Source organism: Quercus robur, chromosome 12 (assembly GCF_932294415.1).
Source record: "Quercus robur chromosome 12, dhQueRobu3.1, whole genome shotgun sequence".
NCBI lineage: Eukaryota > Viridiplantae > Streptophyta > Magnoliopsida > Fagales > Fagaceae > Quercus > Quercus robur.
The window spans coordinates 8,764,861-8,777,641 of NC_065545.1; the positions used below are offsets into that span (position 1 = coordinate 8,764,861).

At 34.0% G+C, this 12,781-nt stretch overlaps 1 long non-coding RNA gene across 5 annotated transcripts; it reads left to right on the forward strand.

Moving 5' to 3' along the window:
• Nucleotides 1–3,959: 3,959 nt before the first annotated feature.
• Nucleotides 3,960–12,316, forward strand: LOC126709431 (uncharacterized). 5 transcript variants are annotated; one of them, XR_007649389.1, is made up of 9 exons: nt 3,960–4,470; nt 5,964–6,071; nt 6,163–7,956; nt 8,130–8,151; nt 8,268–8,339; nt 9,520–10,410; nt 10,858–10,916; nt 11,432–11,535; nt 12,034–12,316. It is a non-coding gene; the product is annotated as an uncharacterized LOC126709431 (long non-coding RNA). The 5 variants fall into 5 exon arrangements; XR_007649392.1 differs by having other exon boundaries at nt 10,177–10,410; XR_007649388.1 differs by lacking the exon at nt 8,130–8,151.
• Nucleotides 12,317–12,781: the final 465 nt, after the last annotated feature.

A 12,781-nucleotide genomic window follows, 5' to 3' on the forward strand; every position in this document is an offset into this window, starting at 1 on the left:
AGAAACCCTGTATTTAGATGGGAATCATGTAAGGGTAGTGTGTGAGAGAGTGTGAAGAAATGCTCAAGACTGTGTAGTGAAGCAGGGACTCGCGGCTGGATCTCGCGAGAGGCTCGCGGCTAGATCTCGTGAGAGGCTCGCGGCTTGCCAGCCGCCAAAAGTTGCACATGTGTAGAGCATGTAGGGGAGCTGAACAATCATGCCAGTTGGAGCACTACAGGACAAAAATCCAGACTGGCCATTCAGTTAGGTCGCGTCTTGAACTCGCGACTAAGTTAAGTCGCGAGGTCAAGTCACCAGCCAGCTCTGTTTTGGAAAATCTGACTCTTTGCATTCCATTCTCACACCAGTATAAATACCCCTCATTCCCACAAAATATGTGTGGCCATTCAGAAAGAAAAATCCTAAGAGAGGTTTCTTCAAAACACCCACCCAATTAGAGAGAGCTACTCATTCTTAGAGAGAAATATTTGTAGTCTCTTCTCATTCCCTCTCTCATTGTCATACCTATTGAGAGGAGATTTCTATCCAAACACTACCTACACCCATTTAGAGTGTTGAGTGTTTTTGGAGCTTTGGGAAGCATTGGAAGATGCCAAGGATGGCGGATGCTATGGATTATAGCGGAATCCGGTAAGCTAGAAAAGAAAAAGGTTCGGCGCAACCTCGTTGGAGCAAGAAGCTTGAAGGGCTTAGGTACATCGGATAGATTAGGCTTGGAGGGTCTATTGCTGTTCATGTATCCCAACTACATTTTCTAGTGGATTATTGACCGCTTGGAGGGCGACAGAGAGGTTTTACGCTGAGGGCTTCGGTTTCCTTTTCGATAACACATCGTGTGTTGTCCTTGTGTTTGCATCTCTCTTCCCTTTATCTTTGCCTTTTATTTTCTGCTGTGGATGTGTTTTTAATTGGCTTAGATTGTTTACCAATTTTGTTTATAGCTTTTGTTCATTTTCCGCACACTAGTTGTTTGTCATAAAGCTTGAATTGGTTAATTTGTAAATTGGGGGTCTAAACGTTCAAGGGTGTTTATACACATATTTGAACTTTCAATTTATGTTACATAATTTAATAGTATGGAGGATGTGATTGGATTTAAATATTGAATAAAATAAGATGAGAAGAAAAAGAGAAAAAATAAAATATATAACAATAAACATCAAATTATCCAAGTCATTCTATGTAATATAATAACATTATATTATTATATATTGTATGTATAATGCAACAGGATAATATTTAATCAAAGAGAATATAAAAGATAACAACTTAGAACACAAAACTAAATTGCATCAACCCAAAGTAGAATTCTAATTAACACAAAAATTCATCAACCTAAAGAATTGATGCAGTAAAAAAAAACAAAAAAACAAAAAATGAAAAACAAATTGAGAGAGAGAGAGAGAGAGAGAGAGAGAAGTAACCTTTTTAGTGTGAGAAAACTATGTATAGAATGAAAAAAAAATGTCAAATTTATAGTAGATGTTGAGAATAAGAAGAGTCAAAATAAAGGAAGATAATAATGTAGAGAAAGAATGATATTAATGTAGAAAGTAATGGGGAGATGAATAGGTAAATGGGAGAGAGATTTTTGAAAAATTAATAATAAAAATAATAGTTAAAAGATATTTTAATTTTTAAATAATGGATTTTTTAAGTCACCTTAAATGAGAAAATGTTTAAAAATATATAAAAAAAGTTGGAAACAAAAAATGATGATGTAGCTGCTGATGTGGCTCAACGTGAGCGTAGCAACATTATATGTTATTCTTTAGTTTTTAGTAATATATAGATTAGAGATTAGATCTTTAAAAAAAACTTTAGTATGTCTACTTAATTCTTAGACTTTGGACTGGATTTGGATTTCATACAATAATTATATTGTGAATAATTAGGTACCATGGAGTTGTAAAAACTAAAATGTAATAGTTTGAAAGGTAAAAATGTAAGTAGTTGAAAGAATTAAAAAAAAAAAAAATTATGAGCTTTTAGTCTCACCTAATTATACTTTATTATACCAATAATGTTATAGACACAATGAATTTAGTTTTTTTTGTTCACGTTATTTGAGGTGATAAATTTTAATAGTTTAACATACTTTCAAATGGGATAAGGGAATTGACATCATTTTGAGGGCACATGAATCATACCCTTCGTTTTAATAAAATTGGAATTAATTATTTTACAATGATAAAGAAATGGTAAATTTTTAGCATCACCACAGTGAATGCTCTAACTTCAACCAAAAAAAAAAAAAAAAAAAAAAAATTGTAGCCAGCCTGGTATTAAAAAAAAAACATTATTTTGTTTTTGTTTTTATTGGTAAATGATTACATCTTAATGTATTTAAAAACAACGATTTTATGTATTTATAATTTTTTAATACTATATGGATACCTATTATGAGGTTTTTTTTTTTTTTTTACTTTGGTCCCCACTAGCTTAAAATCCCGGTCCATTCCTGTGCAAATATCGCCCCATCAGCAGAGTCACTAAAATTATTTCATGGAAAAGGTACAATTAAAGTTGCATAAAAATGCAATCAAATTTTCTCATTTCCTTTTTTTTTTTAATATTGTAATTGAATTTTTAAGATCACTCTCCTGCTGGGATTTTTGTTTTATTTTTAGGATCCTGAATTTTTTGGCCCATAATATAGCTTTTTGGGCATCCTTTTATAATTGGGACGGGCCTAACCATCTCCAACCTCCCTGCTTGGGTTTTCTGCTCAGATGGTAGAGAATGATGGCTAATTAGAAGTTAGAACCCCCTCATTCTTCCCTTTTTTTTTTTTTTTTTTTTTTTTTTTTTTTTTTTTTTATACAACCTCCTCATTCTTCTAAATGCAAGTAATCTTAAGTCTTAATTATAAATGATTAAATAAATAATCAAATAAATTTTACAAACGCATGGCTCAAAGATATAAGAATGAAATACAAGATGAAAAAGACCAGTGCATTAATTGTATAATATGTAAAGGGAACGCCAATGAGCTGAGGATACTCGAGAAAACTTCATAATTTTTATATGAAGTTTTAATAATGGTCTTCATGTGTCATATAAAATCTCTTGCTACGTTTGGTTGCTTTCTATATTAGCTAGTTTATCAGCAATTGCATTGGCCTCTTGATAAATATGTTCAAGCAAGAGGGTCTATGTTGGTTGGCGCATTAGGTAACTAATTGTCTAAAGTTCTGCCACAATACTGATAGTAATCCCAACATTAAGAGAGATTTTTATAAGAAGTTGAATGATACGTGATAATTTTCTAGATATTTTTATTAATACATTAAAGACAATGCAATACACAATCCCAAAAACAAATAAATACCATCTTGTTAAACTTCATCTCACGAAAGTTTTTCAATTTATTTTTGTTCGTAAATAAAAATTGTAAGATGAAATTTGGGTATTCCTCCATAAGTACTTTACCTTAAGTTGCCTAATTAAATTCAGTCATGCAATTGAATTAATCAATGCAACACAAAATGTATTAACTTTCTATTGCTTTTAAGAAATAAAAAATTAAGGTGTTATCCTCCATAAAAACAATCACATTATTGCAACCATAAAATTGAATTTAATCGAGGAACGTTCCTAAAAACGCCAGTTTAAGTTGCGTTTTTGAGCTGCATTTCTTCAAAACGCAGCTCCAGGATAGTAATTTGAGCTGCGTTTTAGAAAAACGCAGCTCCACCCCTTTTCTATAGCCGCGTTTAGAAAACGCGGCTATAGACCAAGGGTGGAGCTGCATTTTGTTTGGCTAAAGTTGTGTTTTAGCTGAAAGCTCTTAAGCCGCGTTTTAAAAAACGCGGCTCTGCAGGGAATTTTTTTTTTTTTTTTTTTTTAAATTTTTTCCTGAGCTGCGTTTAAAAAACGCAGCTACATCTGATATGGAGCTGCGTTTTATTGAACGCAGCTCCACATATGGTATAAATTGAAACAAACCCTAATTAAAACAAACACTTTTGAAATTTCCCAATCCCTAATCTCAGCTCAACCTCCCGATCCAATCTTGCCGCCGTGCTCTCAAGAGCTTTCGCCACCGTGCTCTCAATCCACTACCCACAAACCTCACGCCTCCTCCCTCATCAAAACCCGAAAAATTTGCTGACCGAAGAGACCCAAGCTCTTCACTGGCGAGGCTTGCTCTGTCACCGGCAGGCTGTCACTCCACTTGATCAAGTTTAAACGCACAAGTGAAACAAAACAAAACATGGCCATGAAACCTAAAACCCACAACGGAAATGGCAACTCCAGTGACAACAACGGCAGCGGAGGAAGACATGGTGATTAGTATGGTGGCTGCTTGTGTTAACCTCAGTACCTCGTTTCATGGCGAAACCGGGTTCTGGGTCCGGTTCCGATTCTAATAAAGCCTCTCAGAATGTTGTGTTTGTAGACACCAGCCTGGACACCACTTGGCCTTGTTTGTTTCAAATTCCAACACCGTTTCCGACCTCAAAAGTAATCTCTTTCTTCCATCACCTGAAACTTTTTTTCTTTTCTGTTTTTGGGTTTTGCGCTTTTGTTTTAATGAGAGGTTTTTGCTTGATTGGTTGGCATTTTGGAGTGTTTGTTTGGAAAATGTATTTTTTGGGACCAAACAGTGTATATAAGCATGTTAAATTAGATTACTTATGCTGTTTTATAACTAATGCTAGGAAAGTTTAAGTATTTCGATCAATTGCTATTGCCCAATTATGGATTTTTTTTTTTTTTTTGGGTGTGTGTGTGTGTGTAAAATAATTTGAGAATAATTCATGAATAAGTCTTGAGTTTTGCACTGAGAAATTCAAGAAGACATTTGTTGAGCTACATATGTTGAACATGCTGTATGATTGATTGCACTTTTTGCCTAGGCCTTTTGACATTGGAATGCTATAACTAGGTGAGATTGAGCTGTTTCTTCAATTTATAGAATGGTTCTAGCTAAATCTTTGTTAGCACTGGATCCTTGACATTGTTTAGTGTTAGGAAAGATGTCAATTATGCATTGAATCTATGCATTGAAGGAGTAATATTCACATCAATTTGAGGCGAATAAAAGTTCAACAGAATTCAATTATAGTGATTAGCTATTTTGAGGGTTAGTCCTCCCATAAGAATGGGGTTGACGGGTAAGGTGTTGGGTTCATTGCTCTCTAAGTGCACATGTAACTTACCAATATAAAAAGGAGGAAGGGGGAGAGGAATCTCTCTAGGGAACATTGCGGAAAAAAAAAAAAAAAAAAAAAAAAAAAACTGAGATCAAGGGATGAATTAGAAATTCAAGGGTTTTTGAAGCCCACTTCCAATGCCTATGCACTGTTTATGTGTTAATTAATAAAATGATTGTATACTTAAAAAAGGGATAAAATAAACGATATCTTATATTGATTTACATTTCTAAATGTGAGTTTGCATCGAGATGGATAACACTTTTGATATGAAGAAAAGAAAAACATGATTCTGTATAATTATAATTTTTAGTAGTTAAATTTCAAATAAAATAAAGTAATTAGTAATCCAAATATTTAGAACTGTTTTTTATAAGTTCCTAATTATTTAGACTTATAAAAAAGAAGAAGAATTATTTAGAACTTTTGCTGATGAAGTTCCAGTTGAAGCAAGATGGCTGATAACTTCAATGTTGAATTTTGTTAATGGAGTTCAATAGGAGAAAATTGGTTGTAAATTTTTTTTTTTTAAATAAAAAATTTAACTAATCAATGCTTATAAATAATTGATTCTTAAGTGTTGGGGCTAAAGCTTTGTTATTTTTGTTGTTGTTTTAATCAAATCTTAAAAAACAACAACAAAAACAAAACAAAGAGAAAAGAGGAAAAAACAACTATCTCATTGTGAAAGGATTGCTTGTAATATCTGCATTGATTAATGCCAGGGAAAAAGATAATTCTAATTTCCCACCAACTAGTGCTTAAAATGTCTCTACTAATTAAGCAGTTATGCCTTTTCAGTTTCTATTCCTAATGACCTTTACATGTCGTCAACTTGCAAAGAAAATTCTTTATGAGCACCCACTGTGCTTTCCTAACACTGGGAAGATACAAATTCATGCTCTAAAGGTATGCTGCTTGAACATATAGAAAAAACTTTTTGACATTTTGTGTTTTGAATATATTTCATTCAGTTGACAGAGTCTTTTAAACTTGGCAGGTAAAGCGCAAAGGATACTTTTACCACTTATCAGATTCCATGTTTGTAAAAAGTTCTTTTGATGGAATCAAGAAGAATTGGTTTCTTTTTGTTGATGCCTCTCATTCAATGGAGCATGGTGAAAATCAACAGTCCCATATTCCTGGTTCTAACAACATATTAGCCTGTTTTGGCACCAATAATAGTACTTCATTTGATAGGATTGATCTTCCTCATGATGGTTCTCTCAAAAGGCCATCCAATATTAATGGTTCACCACTACAGCTGGTTGGGAGCAACTAGAATGTGAAAGAGAATATTCCTATAGCTGACCAGTATGGTTCAAGTGATTTTGGTGTAGAAGTTTTAAAAGAAAAAAATGCTTCAGTTCATGGATTTGGCAAAGATGCGTCACAACAAGATATTGCAGTCCCAGAATACTCTTTAGATGATGCAGGTAGAGAAGTTTCATTTGATATGAGGATGGGAAACAAAATTATTCCTGATGAACCTTGCAGGAGTTCGTCTTCTAATATTAGTAAGAGGTCAGTTTCTACAGTAGAGAGGAAGAATTATCTGAGCAAGGAAACTGAAGTTAAAGAAAAACATGGTAATGGCAAGATTGAAAAATTTAAGAATGACATGGATGTGCAAGGCAACAAGTCATTGGAAGAAGCTGCACAATCTAGGTCTCATAAAAAGAGAAAGCGTAACATTGAAAAGAAAATTGGAGATGAAGATTCTTTGAAGGAAAAGAGAGTTTTGACTTGTGATTCTACTAAAGAGATCTCCAAGGCAAATACCATCTTAGGCAGTATATCTTCTGAACCAGTGGAGGATGCCCATTTGTTAGAAACTGGTTCAAGCAGTGGGAAGCATAAGAAGAGAAGAAAGAAAACTTCAAATACTCTCAATCAGGTAGTTTCTACAGTTCCTTCTTCTGGAAAAGATGTTAGAGAAGAGAACTCTTAGGTCACGGTGGGACTTAATCACAAGGATTCAGGTGGAGAACCTGGTGCAGCATCTGTTCCTGGACAAGATGTCCAGCTTGCAACTGTAACAACTTCTGAACTCTCTGGAATTTCTTTGAAGGAAAAGCAGGGTGATTCTGTTCATGAAATGGGGGAAAATAATGAATTACCCTCTTCACTAGTGGACAAACAGAAGAGAAATGTGACCGTAGACAGTTTAGCCACTGAACCTTTGGAAAATGTACATTTGCTGGAAACTGATTCAAGCAGGGTAAAGAAGAAGAGGAAAAAGAAATCTGATTCCCTTAATCAAGTATTCACTGCTGTTCCTTCTGCCAAAGATACTAAGGAAGAAAGTTCTAGGGTCACTTTGGAAATTAATTAGAAGGATTCAATTAAAGAATTGGATGCAACATGTGTAACTGGAGAGTGTGTTCAGGATGCAATGACTTCTGGACTTCGTGAAATCTCTGAGAAGGAGAAGGAGAAGCAGTATGACTTTGCAGTGGGGGAACATGACAAAGTCATATTGCTTCTCCCTCTCCTTCTCAGAGATTTCACGAAGTCCAGAAGTCAACATGTCTGGAGCTGCGTTTGTTTAAACCTTCTCTCTCACTCTCTCCCTTTGACTCTCAAACCCAATCCTCCTCACCATGGCCGAAGCCGTCACTCTCTCTCACTCCGATCACCAGCACCACCACTACGATGGTCTTCTCCATCCCCGAACCAACTCTCTCAACCTCGAAATCTCTCTCTAATCCTCAGATCGCCATGGTGGCAGCGGTGGTTGCAGCATCAGAGCCATTTGGATCATCAACAGCCTCGATGCCATCGTTTTCTCCAGGTACTTACTTACGAAAATATGCCGTCCTTTCACATTCTTCATTTGCTGTGTACTAATCGATCTGACTCTTCTTCTCACATTTAGGTTTTTCACACTATAATTTCTGATTTCCAAATTTTCCCTTATTGTTTTGTGTGCTCACTGTGTTGATACTATTCTATAACATCTACAAGGGCTATTTTAGTAATCTGCCAAGTAAGATTTTTTATATATTTTCGTAGATTCATCTTTAGACTTTTGTGATTTAATCTTGCTTTTCAATTTGTTTTCCACAACAAAATTTCATCTTTCTTTTGTTTTCTTGTTTTCAGTTAGTACACAGGGATTGTATACAGAGGTGGTTTAACGAGAAGGGCAACACCACCTGTGAAATATGCCTCCAGGTTTGTATCTGAGTTTTGAGTTCTAAGTTTTTTTTTTTTTGTTTTTTTTTAATTATTTTTTTTAATGTTCTGTTTTTTCTGTTGTAGTAAATGAAAAAAAAAATTTCTTTCCTTTTCTTGTAATTCAAACTCAAATTGGGTCTGTCTTTTTTAAGATTGAGTTGTTAAAATTAGTTTGCATCATCATCCCCTTATTCTGGTTTTAGAATTTGGGTATCTCAAATTTGTTGTTTGCCTAACTTTCCTTTATGTTTAAGTATCTTTTTGTTTGTCTCTTTGCTCTCTCTTTTTATAATTATGAGCATTTGAAATGTCATATTGGTTTCACCGTCACATACAAAATCTTTTAGGCATCTTTTCTTCATATTGTATCCAAAACTAGTACTTTGAAAGCCATTCTTTACTGTCCTTTTATAGACCAATTTAATCACTCTTGAATTTTGGTTAAAAAGGATGACACTCCAAAACCATTGGCTTGTCCTCATGTATGCCTATCCTTCGTTGGGAGGGGAAAAAAATTATCTTTGGTTTTAGATATCTTTTTAAAGACATTGATATTTATTTTTTATTTGAAAACTTTATTCTTAAAGATAAGTAATTTATTGTTGTATTCCCACCTTGTTGTCCCCTAATTTTGCATAACTTGTCGTGTCCTGTGTCCATGCCTTTTAGATTTAGAGTAATCAACTAAAAATTATTTTAAGAGTTCCACTGAATATTGATGGGCTTTTATTTTACTTGATCTTAGTAATCCACCCTGCTGAAGACCAATTTTCTCACCTTAGATGTTTTGGTGTAATTGCATTTTGGACTGGATTTGGAATGATGGTAAACTTGATATTATAAAGCTTTTATAAATGTTAAATGTAAGGATAGTCCCTGCTGGTGTAGTAATAGACATAATTTACTTTTGTAATTTATTATAAAAAATAAAATAAAATTGTTAAATGCAAGGATATGTGCCCCCCTGCTGGATATATTTTTTTTCCCCATGTAATGGAGAGATGATGCTGTTACTCATTTGTGTAAGAAGGTTTGAGATAGTGCCTTGTATTTGTTTCATTAAATATCATATAAATTATGGGGGAGGACTTTCTTTTATTTTCCTTTTTGGCGTTTCATTTAGTAGTTTTTTTCCGCCTCTTAGATCATATAGTGAGCTGCTAATTTTCTGGTGTAGGCTAGGCAAGTTCATCCAGATAAAAATCCAAACGACTCTCAAGCGGCTGAAAGATTTCAGGCTAGTTCATCCAGATAAAAATCTACTAATTTTTCCCTTATAGAAAAATTCAGGTTTTGGCTTTTCAATACTATAGAAACAATAAGGAATCTACTAACAGAAATTTTTTAATTTTAATACTATTTCCTCTACTCTAGTGTTGTGGAATGACCTATTTTACACAAATTTTGGCTTCATTTCTTCAACTTTTATTTCAGAAGGTGTTGTTAGACCAGGTCAACAGTCAAACACAACATTGCATTGTCCTAAACTTAATTATGATTGCATTGTTCTAATATGCTTCTCATGTGTTAAGGGTTGGTCATTTCTTTCTCTTCCATATATTCTTTGATTCTTTTATTTTTAATCCTATGGTTAGGATTTGTATGTTAATTTTACACAAATTTGGCTGTCTCTAGGCCTAAATTTTATATCCAACTGCTTTGGGCTAGTGAACATTACCCAATCTACGCCTTTTGAGGAGACCTTCTCTCTCTCTCTCTCTTCTTATATATATACCTCTCTTTGTCACTATTGTTTCTTGTGCAGTAGTAGTTGTAGTAGTAGTAAATTCAAAAGCAGAGTTTTGTGTTTGTATTACTTTTTGCAACCACCTAGGCTAGAAGAGAGGAAGAAGTAAGAAGAAGAAGAATATAGAGGTTTGATCCAGCAGAAGAGGCAGAGAAAGAGAGAGCAGCCCAGATAGGGTCAAAGTCTACAACATGCATCCAAGGGTGGTCAAACCCATCAAAAAAGTACAAGTTGTTTACTATCTCTCAAGAAATGGCCATCTTGAACACCCACATTACATGGAAGTCACCCATTTAGTCAATCAACCTCTTCGTTTAAGAGGTAGCTATTCCAAAAATCATTTATTTCCTGCTTATTTAATCTAGTGACTTCTATTGAACAATGGTATCTGGTTGTCTTCATTCTTTTTAGTTTTTATCAACATGGTGGGGTGCTACATTATGCATGATGATAATACCGGTTTTTTTCCAAAAATAAAATTTTTATGTAAAAAAAAACTGCTTACAGAAGCATTATGCACTATTTTCTGTTTGCTTTCAGTACTTAAGTTTTGATGTGTGATTAGTGTGCTGTCCAAATTCAGACTGAACTATAATTAGAAATTAGAATCCCAATAGGGTTAAGTTAGAGACGTAATGCCAATGGCAGTTAATAGAAAAATATTCTCATGCAGGGATTGTAGATGGTCTTTTCATTTATGATTTTATAAGCTAACACGCTATCTGCATAAATTTCCATCATCTTATTTTTATGATCTTCATTTTGTAGGTTTTCCTAAAGCAGCATCTTACAAATGTTGTCTTTTGACTCCAATTTTGGTGATGAAGGTTAGTTTTCTGTTTGGGGTTTGTGCTTGTTTTAACTTCGGTTCTTTTTTGATAGCTCTATTACTGTCCTTTTGTTGAGCAAGATTTTTTAGTCCTTTGAACTGAATTAGTAGCCAAATCCTTGCATTTTTTAAACTTCTCAAATATCTAGCAACTTTGGAAGTTGAACTTAGAAACTGAGTTTGTAAGTAATTTTCTCCATAAAGTTCATTATTTTTTTGGTTCTTCCTTGCCATTCCAGGACAATGTTGCAAGTTCAAACACAAGCAGCTTAAGATCATTCTTTATTGGAATGGCATTCTTATTTCACACACACCCATAACATTCATCACACTCTTTAAGAATTTTTGTGATTGAAAAATATAGCAATTCCAAATTATGATGGATGTCAATTATTAAAATTTACTCAAAAAATAGAAGAATTATGTTTGTGATTGTAATTCTAAAGGTGTTTTCTGATTTTGTTTAATTAACCTTGTATGTTACTTATGTTCCATCTCTTTTTCTATATACAGGTTAAGAATTTAATAGCTTGATTTGGTTATTGTGAATTGGCTCCTGCAAATCTTTCTGGTCAACTGGTTCCACAACTTGGTCAGCTTTTAAATCTGCAATACTTGTAAGTCATCTTCACATGTAGGGCAAGTTGTTTGACTGTATTTTTTATTTTTTTTTTATTTTTTATTTTTTTATTTTTTTATTGTTGCATGAGTTAGTGCCAGGATATGTCCACACAAGAAATAGACTTCACTACCCATAAGAAATTCTTAGGCTGCTTGTAAAACCCCCACCTCCTTGATTAATTATAGTTGGGTCCTTTCCTCATTTGAAGTTCATCTCCGCATTTAATGCTGGCATGGCTGGTATTATAGTTCTAAAGGGTAATTATGCCAAAGAAGCATTTATTCAACAGTTTGAAAACAATCCCCTTTTTCACAAATATTTAATCAAGAAAAGAAATAGATTTCCTTCCAACACAATCCAATATGCAGTAACTAATTAGCAACTCTTAGAGACTAGAATCAAACAAAAAGACTAATTAAACGTTTATATGCTATAACTATGATGAGGTAGAATTGATGAACACCATTTTTTTCATTAATGAAATGTTTGGTAGGGCCTGTGAAACGATCATGTTTATTGAAGGTGAACGATCAGCAATAAGACAGATCGATCCAATAGGATCAGGTGGGAACTTTGTGATGTTTTTATTTTGTGATGTAAAAACCAAAGTTTGTTGGGAACTTTTATTTTATATGTAATTATTTGGATATGTAATTAATCTTTTGGCAACGAACATAATTGTTTTGTTTATGTAAAATTATCGTTCATGTAATTAATATTTTGGTAATGATTTGATACTATATAGTATCAAATATGCAATTTGTTTTGTTGGTTCAGTATTGTTGCATTTTGAGTGTTGGCAGGAATGTGTATGTGGAATTACAGGTTTTGTGTTTTGGACAGTAATGTGCTTAGGAAGAAAAAAAATATTAAAAAAAAAAACCTATAGCTGCGTTTGAAACGTGGCTCTAACACATAGTATAGCCGCGCTTTAGACATAAAATGCAGCCCAAGCCGACCTATAGCCGCGTTTTATACAAAAACACAGCTATAGGTCCCGAACCAATCCACTGTGTAGAACCCGGCTATAGCTGCGTTTCAAATGCAGCTCTATGTTGCATCTATAGCCGCGTTTTCTATGAAAACGCGGCTATAGGCCCCTCACCTGGGAGCATAAAAAACGTGGCTCTAGGATAGAACAAACGCAGCTATAGATCCCGTTTGGGCTGCGGTTAAAACGCAGCTATATATTGCACCTATAGCCGCGTTTTTATAGAAAACGCAGCTCTAGGTCCCACATC